A 15,412-nucleotide genomic window follows, 5' to 3' on the forward strand; every position below is an offset into this window, starting at 1 on the left:
CTCAAAGGTGCTGGGAACACACAGAGAGAATGATTGAACTCTGTGCTGCCAGCCCAGGACATTCTGGCAGCAATGATAAGCCCCATCAAGGTGCAGACATGACTGATGTGTCCAGTGACAGTGAAGGCACACCATCAGTGTGCTGGGAAGGTTGCACAAAGCACAGGGAAGAGGCCCTGGACTGAGACACCTGCCGTTATCTTGTGCAGGAACCAAACTTTCATTTCAGACTGACACGAACACTGCCTATTAGAAAAAGGAGACATAGACAAGGAGACATTCTTGGGAGTTTATTTACAATAGTGAACTTGATGTCCAGTTGATTAACACCCATGCTCAGGCTGTGCAATTACTTCTTCTTCACCTTTCCATCCCTGCCACTATGCCTTGGTGATTCCCTGGCATGCTCAGTGGAGGTGGAGGCAGCTTGCTAAGTGCTACGCCCTGTCTATGATGATCTTGACAGGCGTCCTATGGAGGGCCACTACCTGGAGAGCCCCAGCTTGATTTCGGGGTTCTGCTGTGCGGCGGTGACACTCTCATCGGCCTGTGGAGCTGGAGCTGCTGGGGTCGCGGGAAGAGGGGATTCGGATGAGCAGACACTACCAGAGCCACCAGGGTGGACGGCCCCGGAGGTTACACCTGCTGATCCCGCTCCCTATGGGTGCCTGAGGTCTCCTGGCTGACTCATTGAGGAGAATGGGAAGCTGGAGTGAGATCGAGCTGCCCTTCTCCCTTCTCATGTTGACACTGTTGGAGATGAACCATGGTGTTAACAACGGAGTTCAGCTCATGCAACAGTACAGGACCGATGTCCTGGAGGAAGGTCTCCATGGCGGCTGCCATCCTACCAGTGTTGTTCTCAGTGTATTGGCATGCCAGTGCTATCACCTCAGACTGAAGGCGGATGAAATCCTCCATTGTGCCTTGCAATCTGAAGAGTGCAGTGGACATCCCTTCCTGATGTTCCTGAACTTGCCTTTGAGGCTCCAGCAACTGAGGTATGACCAAGTCCAAAGGCTCCTCGTCTGACTTGGACCCAGGAGATTTCTGTCCTCCAGCGGTCATTTGAGTGCCAGAAACCTGGGAAGTCCCTGCCTCTGCCTGCTGTGGATCAGACAGTGCAATGTGCTCACCAGATTGTGACACTGAGGCTACTATAAAGCTAGTTCCCACCGAGGTGTGTGTCTCTGTGCTGGTGGAGGGTGTGGGTGAGCGCTGTGACAGGTCTTCAATGAGGGAGTCATCAGATACTCCTTCCGATGTGTCTTCAGGGCTTGAGTCGAAGACCTGGGTCATGGACCCCCTCAGCTGCTTCCCAGATGTGCCTGCGAAAGCAAGGAGAGATAATTTGTGCATGGCAGGGACTGTGGAACAGGGAAACTGACTCACAGAACGGTTGTCTGATGGGTGTTGCACTGTTGGATACTCACTTGGTTGAGCGCCACTGGCCTCACTGTCAGCACAGGAAGGTCCAGATCCTCACCGGCCAGCTGGATGACTCTATTTACATAGTCTAAGGCCGGAGGTGCCTGGAATGGGGTGATGTAGTGCAAATCTGTGATTCCAACTTATGCATTTGCTGTCATAATATCACGACATTCTAAATCTCTTTACAGCCAATTAGGGAGTCTTGATGTGCAGTCACCATGATAATGTAGGGAACACAGTAGCCAATTTATACACAGAAAACTCCCACAAGTAACAACATGAAAATGACCAGATAATCTTTTGATGGATTGAGAGATAAATATTGGCCAAGACACTGAGGAGAACTCCCCTGTGCTTCAAAATAGTGACATAGGATCTTTTATATCTAGCTAGCTTCAGGGACAACCAGAGTCTTGGTTTAATGTCACATTCAAAAGACAGGACCTCTAGTAGTGCAGATCCCTCAAGACTGCATTGGGGTGTCAACCAAGATTTCTGTGTTCAAGGACAGAATCGTCCCAGATTTGCACTAAGTGCGGTAGTGGACAGGAAGAAGAACGTTTTACCCGCTGTCTGCAATGGCGGCTTTTCATGCCGTATCATCCCAATCCTGCCTCGTTAATCACATGTTCCCGGGAAGTACGTGTTTCGCTGGCAGGCAGACTCCGATCAGCCCGCCACGCCATCACCTCACTGCTTACTCAAGCTGGGTGCTAGATTTAAAATGTAGCTGCACACAAACCTCTCAGTGCTTCTAGCCCAGGACTGCTGCACAGAAGACATGGAGCTGAAAGGCAGCCCCCTGATTCAGTGACACATTCCAGGGGCGCCTTCTGGACACCACTGGAGTCCACCATGATGTCCTCGATCCCAGCTCTAGCCCCAGGGGGCCCAGTGCCACTACTCCAGCTTGGGAGGTGGTGGCAGAGATGGTTAGTGCCAATGCTGCACAAAGGAAGTTCACCATCCAGTACAGAAAGAGGATGAATGATCACATCTGTGCCACCAGGATAAGGCAACCATCTCATCACTCTAAACTCACACACTCAGAAGGCCATCACACATTCACTGGCATCTCACTCATTGCCAGCTCAAAGGACATCACCACTCACTCTCTGACACACATCCTCATATCTCCATCTGGCCTCACCTCTTCTGGAGACTGCCACCTCAGCCCTCATCATCTAGAGGCCACTTGCACAGATCAACATGCGTCCCCACATACACACTGGGATACCCCCCTTGCCCAGTATAGCCTTCGCCATGAAGACTCTTCCCTTGCCTAAGGCCACTTATCCCCCTTCACCAAGCAAGCCCTAGCTCTGCAGCCATTGAAAAGCCACCCCTGCCTCACAGCTGATCTGGTAGATAAAGACTTGCTCATGAGCCCCCCCCTAAAAGTGATGCCGTGCCACCAGTGAAGATTGGTGCTGATGTCCACAAGTGCTGCCCAAAGCAAGGTAAACAAACAAACCTCGCAGTCCCTAGCGAAGTGCAGCTCACCAGGTGCACGTCGCGTATGTTCAGTTGTGAAACATGTTGGTATGATTGCACACCGACATGCTCGGATAATCCAGCGTGGGATGATGGTTCTGGCGAGCTGGGCTTATAATGATACTGAGATGTAATTATAATTAAGTTCCTGATGTTCAATGGCGGGAAATGTGGCTGGCCATTGACAGGTAGAGTGGATGATTGCAAACTGGTTTCACAAGATTGTGAAAATAAATTTTGGCCTCCTTGCCATATTGTCCACTCACGCCGCCAAACACACCTACTGCCAATGGGCACGGAAAATTCTGCCCCAAGTCTCTTTGTTCAATTAACCGACAATCCTTAGATTCAGAGGCAAGAGAGCTACTGAACCCTGCTTCATGTGGTGTATAAAAATGGCTTCTCCCTCAACCCTTTGGTTTACCAAAGAGATCACATGACTATGGCAAGCCACATTACTCAAAAGGCAACAGTGTATAAAGGCACTTCTCCAAACAGCCTCCTTTTGGTATAAAAAAATTGCATGCACTATCATTTGCAGTTTATAAAGGAAGACATCATGCCTGGGCAAAAAAAAACTATTTGTTCTTACCAGTCTTTTCTGGGATGTCATGAACCATGCATGGCTCTTAGCTTGCTTAGCTTGATGTTCCTTAGAAGCGCTGCACTGATATGAACTTAATCGCATTGCATATATTTGGCTGTAGACCACTTCTCTTGCCTTCCTCAGACTGGGCTCAATTCCTTGATAGCTTGCATGGATATGCTTCAGCAACTCTCTTCTCGTCTCTTGAGGGATAATGATGCTAGTCCTTTGTACAACATGCCATTATGGGCAATCCCTGTATGCCAAATACAGCTGTTGTAAGATCTCACTTCTGACACCATGCTGTACATTGGTTATGACAGGCTAGGGAACAATTGAAGAGGCAGAGATATGTCTGAACAATAACTGACTTACTGGATGAACATTACTACGTACAGATATACGAGACGACAAATATTAATCAGTTTAAGCCGTGAGCTTTCTCCTTCTCGACACTTAGTCATGTGACCCTCTTTTACATTATCATGGGTGGTACTGTTTCTCCAGTTTCACACATTATACCTTCCAACCCTGAGCACCATAATACTATAATAGCAACTGGTGTGTGCTTGATGGTTTCAGGCTATCCTTTCATCACCACCTCCTGTAGCACTTGAAGAATTGTACCTTGTTCAGTAGTTTGCTTGATCTGAGCAAGGCACTTGTCTGTTAGATTCAATGCCTCTACTGGGTTGGTGACTTCCAAAGCATGTTGTGCTGTTGCTTCTCATTGAATATGGAAGATTTCCCACTCTGTACTAGTGTCATCAACTTCCTTTAAAGGGATTGCAACTCTTGACAGCAAGTCGGCAATGTACATCTGTTTCCGCTGTTTGTACTTCACCTCCAAATGGTATCTCTGCTAATGAAGTAACGTCGTTTGCAGGCACTTCAGAGCAGATAGAAACGGTTTGAGAAGATGCTTTGAAGTGGCTTGTGGCCAGACTCTACCCTCACTTTCTGTCTCCCAAACAGGCACTGATTAAAATGCTCACAAGCAAAGACAAAAGCCAGACACTCTTTTGGAACCTGTGTATAGAGTTGTTCAGTTTGCATTAATGCTTTGGATGCAAATGCAACTGGTTTCCTTTGCTGCACAAGGTTGTTTCAAGTCTTGTCTCACTGGCATCACTCCACAGGGTGACTTCATTGATGACATTGTACTACTTCAACACTGGCATTGTCGTCACTAGTTATTTGATGCAAGTGAAAGATGTTTCTTGTTCTGTCTCCCAATATCATCTTTTGCAAGAGCTTGCACAGAGGTTCATACTCTGATGATAAATTAGGCAAGAGCTTTTCTAGGTAATCCACAAATCCAACAAATTAACGGTCTTCACTTCTGTTGGTTGCTGCATCTCTGCTACAACTCCCACCTTAACAGGATCAGGGCAAAATACTTTTGCTGTCAGTACATGACTGATGTATATGACTTGGCAGGTTGCAGCAAAATTTCTTAAATGGTTGGCATGGGGTAGTGATATTTCTTCAAAGATTAATTGAGGTCCTTTGGATCTATGCGCACTCTCAGCTTTCCAAGTTTTTTCACTGCTGCCCGTGCTGCTAATCCAATCTGTAGTTGTCACTTTCTTGATTACTCCCATCTTTTCAAGCTCCTCCATCTTGTCTTTCAGGCTGGACTTAAGGGAAGCTGGACTGCCCTCGGAAGATGTTGAGTTGGTCTCACACTCCCATCCACTTCAAGATGATATTCACCAGGAAGACATCCAAGACCCATGAAAATGTATTTGTAACTTTTTAGGATATGTTCAGCTGTCAATAACTTGGTGTGGTGCAAAATGCTGCAAACCTCTTCTCGTACATGGAGGGTTTCCAGTCCAAACTTTTGACTTGTTTCAGCTGAGAGGAGTGGATTTTGCTTAGTGTCCACTATCTAGAACTGCAGATTTTTCCCCCATTGCATTGGGCTCTCAGCTGGGTCTGTCCTCTTGGTGTGAGCATCGTTCCATCATATAGTCTCAACTTTTTCTTCAAAAGCTTCATTTTTAGGTCACCATCCTCAGCTACTTCACACAGAACTGCAAATCTCATGATGTTGCATGTAGCACCAGTGTCCTTCTGACACAACTTGATGTTGTCCTTCTGCAGTCATTATTGCAATTGCAACAAATCATTTTGTAGCTTGAGACTCGACGGTGTCAACCTGTTCTATGGTGTAGAGTGACTCATCAGTATTATCGTCTGACATCTCTCCAGTAATTATCTTTATAGGCTTGCTTTTCTGCTTTCCTGCAAAACACTTGGATGCAAAGCGAATCAGCTTCTTGTAGTTGGAGCACTGCTTCCCCATGCTGGACATGGTTCCTTTCCTTTTGTGTGGTGTCCTCTGCAATACTTATCTCCTGTACTCAGGCCTTGATCTTTCTGCTGGTCCTTCTGTGAATAGTCCTCCCTTTTTTCCATTGACTTGTACTTGGAAGGCCATGGCTGCCTCTCAGCAAAGTGCAAACCCTCGTCAGTTCTCCCATTAATACTTTTCAGCTGATGATTAACAACCTCAGAGCTTCTGCACATGTCAAAAGCTTTCTGGGGATTATGATTTTCTTCTCTCAGGAGACACACTTTCTCTTGTTCTTAAAACAATCCTATCTCTGATCAGATCATCCTTTGGTTGCTCAAACTCATAAGATTTAGTTAGATGTCTTAGTTGCAGTCACATACTGACCAACATTCATGACATGAGTAAAGTGTGGTTCTTCAAGGCCTCCACAATTTCACAAGACTGGCTTTTCTGCTCCTCAATGAGTTCTAGAGTGCAATGCAGCTTGTAGACTCTTTCTCCAGCACTGATAACAGAATTGCTACCCTTATTTGATCAGTTTTCTTGTTTGACACTTTGGTAATTCCATAGTTACAAATATACGAATTAGGAGCAGAAATAGGTCATTTGGCCCCTTGAGCCTGCTCTGCAATTCAATAAGGTCATGGCTGATCTGATTGTAACCTCAACTCCTCATTCCCACCTACACCCAATAACCTTTCACCCCTTTGCTTATCAGGGGTTTATCTACCTCTGCCTTAAAAACATTTAGAGACTCTGCTTTCGCCGCCTTTTGTGGAAGAGAAATCCACAGGCTCACAACACTCTAAGAGAAAAAAATTCACCTCATCTCGACTTAAGTGGGCTACCCCTTATTTTTAAACAGTGACCCCTGTTTAAGTGACCGAGCAGTTCGAGAATCTCCCACAAGAGGAAACATCCTTTCCATACCCACAATGCCAAGACCACTCAGGGTCTTATATTTTTCAGTCAATTCATCTCTTACTCTTCTAAACTCCAGCGGCTACAAGCCTAGCATGTCCAACCTTTCCTCATATGGCAACCTGCCCATTCCAGATATTAGTCTAGAAAACCTTCTGTGAACTGCTTCTAACACATTTACATTCTTCCTTAAATAAGGAGAGCAATACTGTACATAGTACTCCATATGTAGTCTCACCAATGCTCTATATAACTGAAACATACTCCCTGCTTTTGTATTCAATTTCCCTCACAATAAACAATAATATTCTATTAGCTTTCCTAGTTATTTTCTGTACCTGCATATGTACCTTATGCGATTCATACACTTGGACACCCAGATTCTTCTGCATCTCGGAGCTCTGCAATCTCTCGCCATTTAGATAATATGCATCTTTTTTATCGTTCCTGGCAAAATGGACAATTTTACATTTTCCTACAATATGCTCCATTTGCCAGATCTTTGCCCACTCACATAAACTATCTATATCCTTTTGTAGCCTCCTTATGTCCTCTTCAAAACTACTTTCTGATCTATCTTTGTGTCGTCAGCAAATTTAGCAACCATACCTTCGGTCCCTTCATCCATGTCATTTATATAAATTGTAAAAAGTTGAGGCCCCAGCACTGCTCCCTGGGGAACACCACTTGTTATAACCAGAGAATGGCCCATTTATGCTTACTCTCTGTTTCCTGTTAGCTACCCAATCTTCTATCCATGCCAATACATTACTCCCTACACCATGAGCTTTTATTTTCCACATTGATGTGGCACCTTATCAAATGCCTTCTGGAAATCCAAGAAAAGTACATCCGCCAATTACCCCTTATCCACAGCACACGCTACTTCTTCAAGGAACTCCAGTAAATTGGTTAAACATAATTTTCCTCTCAAAAACATTTCAACTCTGCTTGACTACCTTGAATTTTTCAAAGTGCCCTGTTATAATGTCTTTAATTATAGCTTCTAATATTTTCCCTATGACACATGTTAATCTAACTGGCTTGTTGTTTCCTGCTTTCTATCTTCCTCCCTTTTTGAATAAAGGAGTTGCCTTCATTATTTTCCAATCTAATAGAACCTAGGAGATTTTGGACAATTAAAATCAATACATCTACCATCTCAGCAGTCACTTCTTTTAAGACCCTAGGATGAAGTCTTCAGGACCAAGGAACTTGTCAGCCTGAAGCTCCAATAATTTGCTCTGTACCACTTCCCTGGTGATTGTGATTTTCTTGATTTCCTCCCTCCCTTCCATTTCCTGATTTACAGCTATTTCTGGGATGTTACTTCTATAGTGAAGACTGCTGCAAAATACCAGTTAAATTCATCTTCCATCTACTTATTTTCCACTATTAATTCCCCAGACTCACTTTCGAAATTACCAAGATACACTTTGGTTACTCTTTTCTTTTTTAGATACCTATAGAAATTCCTACTATCTGACTTTATATTTCTAGCTACCTTTCTCTCATTTTCCCATTCCTATTGGTCTTTTAGTCATTCACAGAAACACAGAATCACAGTGCAGAAGAGGCCCTTCAGCCCATCGAGGTTGCACCAACATGTGAGAAACACCTGATCTACCTACTTAATCCCATTTACCAGCACTTGGCCCATAGCCTTGAATTTTATAACGTGCCAAGTGCTCATCCAGGTACTTTTTAAATGATGTGAGGCAACCCGCATCCACCACCCTCCCAGGCAGTGCATTCCAGACCATCAACACCCTCTGGGTAAAAATGTTTTTCCACACATCCCCCTAAACCTCCTGCCCCTCACCTTGAACTTATGCCCCCTTGTAACTGACCCTTCAACTAAGGGGAACAGCTGCACCTTATCCACCTTGTCCATGCCCCTCATAATCTTGTACACCTCGATCAGGTCACCCATCAGTCTTCTCTGCTCCGACAAAAACAATCCAAGTCTATCCAACCTCTCTTCATAACTTAAATGTTTCATCCCAGGCAACATCCTGGTGAATCTCCTCTGCAGCCCCTCCAGTGCAATCACATCCTTCTTATAATGTGGCGACTAGAACTGCACACAGTACTCCAGCTGTGGCCTCATTAAGGTTCTATACAACTCCAACTCCAACTTCCTCCTTTTGTAATCTATGCCTCGATTGATAAAAGCAAATGTCCCATATGCCTTTTTCACCACCCCACTAACATGCCCCTCTGCCTTCAAAGATCTATGGACACTCACGCCTCTGTTCCTCAGAACTTCCTAGTGTATTGCCGTTCATTGGATACTTCCTTCTCAAATTAATCCTTCCAAAGTGTATCACCTCACACTTTTCAGGGTTAAATTCCACCTGCCACTTATCTGCCCATTTGACCATCCTGTCTATATCTTCCTATAGCCCAAGACACTCAACCTCAATGTTAACCACCCAACCAATCTTTGTATCACCCACAAACTTACTAATACTACCCCCCACATAGTCATCTATGTTGTTTATGTAAATGAAAAATAATAGGGGACCCAGCACAGATCCCTGTGGTACACCACTGGACACTGGCTTCCAGTCACTAAAGCATCCTTCTGTCATCACCCTCTGCCTCCTACAACTAAGCCAATTTTGAATCCACCTTATCAAATTACCCTGTATCCCATGTTCATCTGCCTTCTTTATACCTCTCTCATGTGGGACCTTGTCAAAGGCTTTGCTGAACTCCATATAAACTACATCAACTGCACTGCTCTCATCTATGCACATGGTCACCTCCTCAAAAAATTCAATCAAACTTGTTAGGCATGACCTCCCTCTGACAAAGCTATGATGACTATCCCTGATCAAACTTTGCCTCTCCAAGTGGAGATAGGTACTCTCCTTCAGAAATTTCTCCAATAGTTTCCCTACCACTAGCATGAGACTCACTGGCCTGTAGTTCCTTGGCTTATCTCTACAACCCTTCTTAAATAGCAGAACCACATTAGCTGTTCGCCAGTCCTCTGGCACCTCCCCCAGGGCCAGAGAGGAATTAAAAATTTGGGTCAGAGCCCCTGCGATCTCCTCCCTTGCCTCTCTGAGCAGTCTGGGACACAAATCATCTGCACCTGGAGATTTGTCCACTTTTAAGCCTGCCAACACCTCCAATGCCTTGTCACTCCCTATATCAATTTGCTTAAGAACCTCGCAGTCTCTCTCCCTGAGTTCGATACCTTCATCCTCATTCTCTTGGGTGAAGACAGATGTGAAGTATTCATTCAACACTCTAGCGATGTCCTCTGGCTCCACCCGTAGATTGCCCCCTTGGTCCCTTATGGGCCCTACTCTTTCCCTGTTTATCCTCTCCCCATTGATATACTTATAGAATATCTTGGGATTTTCCCTACTTTTATGAGCCAGAGTTTTCACATATCACCTCTTTGCTCTCCTAATTGCTTTCTTAAGCTTCACCCAGCACTTCCTGTGTTCCACTAATGCCTCCGCTGATTTGCTTCCCTTTTACCTGCTAAAAGCCTCTCTTTTCCTTCTCATCGTAACCTGAATAACTCTGGTCATCCATGGTTCTCTGGGCTTGTTACTCCTTCCTATCACCCCAGAGGGAACATGTTGAGCCTGTACCCTCTCCATTTCTTTTTTGAACACCCCCCCACTGTTCCTCTGTAGATTTCACCACAAGTAACTGTTCCAAGTCAACCTTGGCCAGATCCTGCCTTATTTTACTAAAATCCACTCTCCCCCAAACTAAAACATTTTTTTGCAACTTGTCGATTTCTTTGTCCATAACAAACTTAAACTGTACCATGTTGTGGTCGCTATCACTAAAATGCTGCCCCACCACCACCTCAGCCACCTGTCTGGCTTCATTCCCCAGAATTAGGTCCAGCACTGCACCGTCCCTTGTTGGACCCTCTACAAATTGACCTAAAAAGTTCTCCTGTACACATTTCAAGAAATCCACTCCATCCAAGTGCTTAACACTATGTGTATCCCAAGTAATGTTGGGAAAGTTGAAATCACCTAATATAATTACCTTATTGTTATTGTTCTTGCACACCTCCACAAATTGTGCACATATTTACTCCTCAATTTTTTGCTGACTATCTGGGGGTCTCTAATAAACACCTAATAATGTGGTTGCCCCTTTTTTATTCCTAAGCTCTACCCACAAAGCTTTATTCAATGCCCCCTCCAAGATATCATCTCTCCTTACTGGAGTAACCAACTCCTTAACTAATAATGCAACGCCTCCTCCTCTTTTACCCTCTCTCCTGTCTCACCTGAAGATTCTATATCCTGGAATGTTGAGCTGCCAATCCTGCCCTTCCATCAACCATGTCTCAGTGATGGCTACTATATCACAATTCCATGTGTCAATTCTCACCCTTAACTCATCCGTTTTACCTATAATACTCCTGGCATTAAAGCAGAGGCCATCCAGCATTGCCTTACTCCCTTGAAGCTTATTGCAGCTGTACTCCCTCTGACTTGGTTGTTTTACTGTATTATGATGTGTCCCTATTCTGCTAACATTCTGTGTCTCCTCCCCCTGCCAAATTAGTTTAGACTCCTCCCAGAAACCTGCCCGCAAGGATGTTAGTCCCGCTCTGGTTCTGGTAGACGCTCTGGTAGACCGTCCCGCTTGTACAGGTCCCACCTTCCCCAGAAATGGTCCCAGTGATCCAGGAATCTAAAACCGTCCCTCCTGCACCAACTCTTAAGCCATGTATTCATCTGTGCTCTTCTCCTATTTCTGAGCTCGCTAAAATGCAGCACTGGGAGTAATCCAGAGATTACAACCCAAGAGGTCTTGCTTTTTAGTCTACGGCCAACTCCCTGTATTTGTGATGCAAGTCCTCATCCCTCTTTCTACCTATGTCATTGGTACCAACATGTACCATGATCTCTGCCTTATCACCCTCCCCCTTCAGGATGCCCTGCAGCCATTCAGTGACATCCCAGACCCTGGCACCAGGGAGGCAACATACCATCCTGGAGTCACACTGACAGCCACAGTAGCGCCTATCTGTTCCCCTGACTATAGAATCCCCTATTACTATTGCACTTTCTCCCTTCCTCCCTTCCTGTACAGACAGGCTGTTTATGGTGCCAGAAGCTTGGCTCTGTCCGCACTCCTTGGAGGAACCAACACCCTCTTCAGCCTCCAAAATAGGATCCCAATTTGCAAGCGGGACCCCAAGGGACTCCTGAACTACCTGCCTGTTTCTCTTGGATTGCCTCGTGGTCACCCATTCCCTTCTGTCCTCATCTACAGTGTGACCACCTCTCTAAATGTGCTATCCACGATGCTCTCAGACTTGCGGATGCTCCACAGTGTCCCCAGCCACTGTTCCAGCTCTGAAACCCGAACTTCCAGGAGGTGCAGCTGGGCACACTTCCTGCACACATGCTGGCTCCCGAGAAAGGGAGAAATGTCCCACATGGAGCACGAGGAGCACACCATGGCTTTGAGCGCTCCTGCCATGGCTTATCCCTTTAAATTAAACCTTTTAAGTCAATTACTCAAGGGCCTTTCTTTCCTGATCCTCGTTACTTTAGAGTATATTGTAAAGCACAAAAAGAGATTAAAGTAGTAAATACCTTACCCACTACTTACCAGTGATTCCTTTCCCTTGTAGCCTCTACTGTTGCAGCATGCTCTGAAGATTTAAGAAGTTGGGTAGCAAGGAAAAATGTAAAGAGCACCTCGTCCCCTATGCACCGAATTCCCGCTTTGCACCAAATTCCGAATACCCACTCTGGCTGTGCCCCACTCAGGATGTGTTCCTGTTCCTGTGCAAGCACACTGTAGCGTGCTTCCAGATAGTCCCTTTCTTAAATAGAGCTGACTTGACTCACCACTAGTTAAGCTTCAAATAGTAATTAACACCTATTCAGCCCCTAATCAGGCTACAGGTGATTGACAGTTAACTGTCAAACAGTCAGCTGAGTCAGCTACCTTACCAACCTTTTAACTAGACTACTGAACTTACAAAAATTAAAGAGAAATTAAAGAGAAATACTTACCAGTTCAACTCCAACATTCCATTTGCCTTCTTCATCACTTGCTGTGTCTGCACACTAAGCTTTTGTAATACATGTACCAGGACACACAGATCCTTCTGTGCCCCAGAGTTCTGCAACCTCTCTCTATTTAAATAATATCATGCTTTCCTATTCTTCCTGCCAAAGTGGACAAATACACATTTTCCCACATTACACTCAATCAGCATGGGATGGTGTGTTAGTGTGGCACAAGAGGGATGGGTCGCACTGGGACTCATGTAGGTGGGGTGGGGTCTGTGTTGGGTGGGAAGGGAGGCGGTGCAGTATTCAGTCATAGGGGCAATGGGAAACTCAATGAAAGTCAAAGTCCTCAGTCTGGGGCCAGCAGGTTGGAGTCAGATAGCAAAGGCACTCCTTGAGCTCACAATCAGGAGTGAGAAAGTAGAGACTGTCCTTGGGATCACAGTGAGGAGTAAGGGGGTAGAGACTGTCCTTGGGCTTACAGTTAGGAGTGAGGGAATACAGACTGTCTTGGGCTCTGTGGGCCTCACAGTCAAGAGTGACAGAGATTAAACCTTCCTGGAAGGCAGGGGGCCATGCTACAGGGCTACACATGGAACGCTGGTTGTACTCCTGCTCCATAGAGGGACAAGGGCTGTGTGCTCAAATGAGATAATGCACAGTTTGGTGTGTGGGGCATTTTCACAGTCTGTGTCCATTGGCTTGTCTGGCTCTGTACTGGCCTGCAGGTGGGATAGTAATGGCAATGTGAGAAACCTACCACTTATATTTGGGGAAAACATAATAAAGGGTGGGTATGTGAAGCTTTCGTGGTGGGGTATCTCCTGTAGGTCTGCCTCTAGATGGGGAAGGCTGAGGCCTGAGATCCCTGTGGATGTGTGTTAGGCTTGTGAGTGTGTGAGTTGATATTGATGAGAAGAGTGAGTTCCCTTGGCGGAAGGGATGAGACCATTCATCCTGTAGTGGCACTGGGTGGCTGTCCTTTTCTGCAGGGTCTTGGCACTGACCAATACTGCTGTACTGCCTTCCATGCTAGATTGGTGATGCCGCTGCCCATCTTGCGACCAGACAATGGGCTTCCATGGCGTTCAAAAGGTGCTCAAGGGACGTGTCACTAAACCAGGGGGCTGCAGTCCTTTTCCCTTTCAGGGCTGCTCTGTCTTCTGTGCAGCAGTCATGGGCTGGAAGCATTGAGAGGTGTGCACATGGCTGCACTTTACCTGTGGCACCCAGTATGATGAAGCAGTGAGGTGACGTAGTGGCAGGTGAATGAGAGCGTGCCAGCCATCGAAATGGCATGTTTCCCAGAATGCATCATTAATGCAGTGGGTTGAGGTTGATATGACTTGAAAAGCCGCCATTGCTGCTGACGGGCAAAACATTGTTTCTTTCGCCCACTAATGCACTTAGTGCAAATCTGGGATGATTCTGCCCATTTTTTCTCCCAAATAAGGAGACCAAAACTGTACACAGTGTTGCAGATGTAGTCTCACCAAGGCTCTGTACAGCTGCAGTAAAACGTCTCTACTTTATGAGAAGAATTTTCTCACCATTGGGGAGGGAAGTTCAGGAGTGGGTGCATGCAGGTGTGCCTCCAATTGGTGCCCCCAATCGGGGGCACACCACCATTTTATGTGGGCGGGCCAATTAAGCGCTATGTTCTCTCCGCTTGGGCTGGGGGGTGGGGGCGGGGTGGGGGGGGGAGTTCCCTAAGCCAGTACTGCGCTCTTTCACGCATGCATACGAAAGAGCGCACTCATCTCCCTGAGGCTAAGTGCTGCCTCAGGGAGATCAGCACCAAATTTAAAAATGGTAAATGTAGAGAAATGAAATTTCCATGACATGTCCCCTATGTGACACTGTCACACGAGTTGGGACATATCCATCAGTTTTAAATAAACTTCTATTAAATTTTTAAAAACCTACATGAAACCTCATCCCGCTCATAGATGAGGTTTCGTGACTTTTCCTGAAGCCCGCCAGGGCAACCCTAAGGTTGGATGGGCAGGTCCATTAACTAGTCTAATTACTTTTTAAATGGCCTCAATTGGTCATTGACAGGTCGGCGGGCACACAGCTGAATCAGCTGAGCCCCAGCTGACTTGAAAATTGAAATAATGCGGGTTGATGTTGGGAGTTCCGCCCGACATCATCCAGCATAATTTTACATGTCGTCGAGTGGGCCCCGGCCCCTGCTCGCCAACCTCAATATCCTGCCCTATATTCCATTCCCCTTGTAATAACTCCAACATTCCATTTGCCTTCTTAATCACTTGCTGTGCCTGCATATTAACCTTTTGTAATACATGTACCAGGACACGCAGATCCCTCTGTACCCCAGAGTTCTGCAACCTCTCTCTATTTAAATAATATCCTACTTTTCTATTCTTCCTGCCAAAGTGGACAAATACACATTTTCCCACATTATACTCAATCTGCCAACTTTTGCTCACTTATTTAGCCTGTCTATATCCCTTAGCAGATTCTGTACCTCCCCTTGACAATTTGCTTTCCTACCCATCTTTGTGTCATCGGCAAATTAAAGCCTCCATACATTTGGTTCCTTTGTCCAAGTCATTGATGGAGATTGTAAGTAGTTGTGGCCCAAGCACTGATCCCTGTGGCATTCCACTAGTTATGGCTAGCCAATCTGAAAAA

This window comes from Carcharodon carcharias, chromosome 6 (assembly GCF_017639515.1).
Source record: "Carcharodon carcharias isolate sCarCar2 chromosome 6, sCarCar2.pri, whole genome shotgun sequence".
Lineage (NCBI taxonomy): Eukaryota > Metazoa > Chordata > Chondrichthyes > Lamniformes > Lamnidae > Carcharodon > Carcharodon carcharias.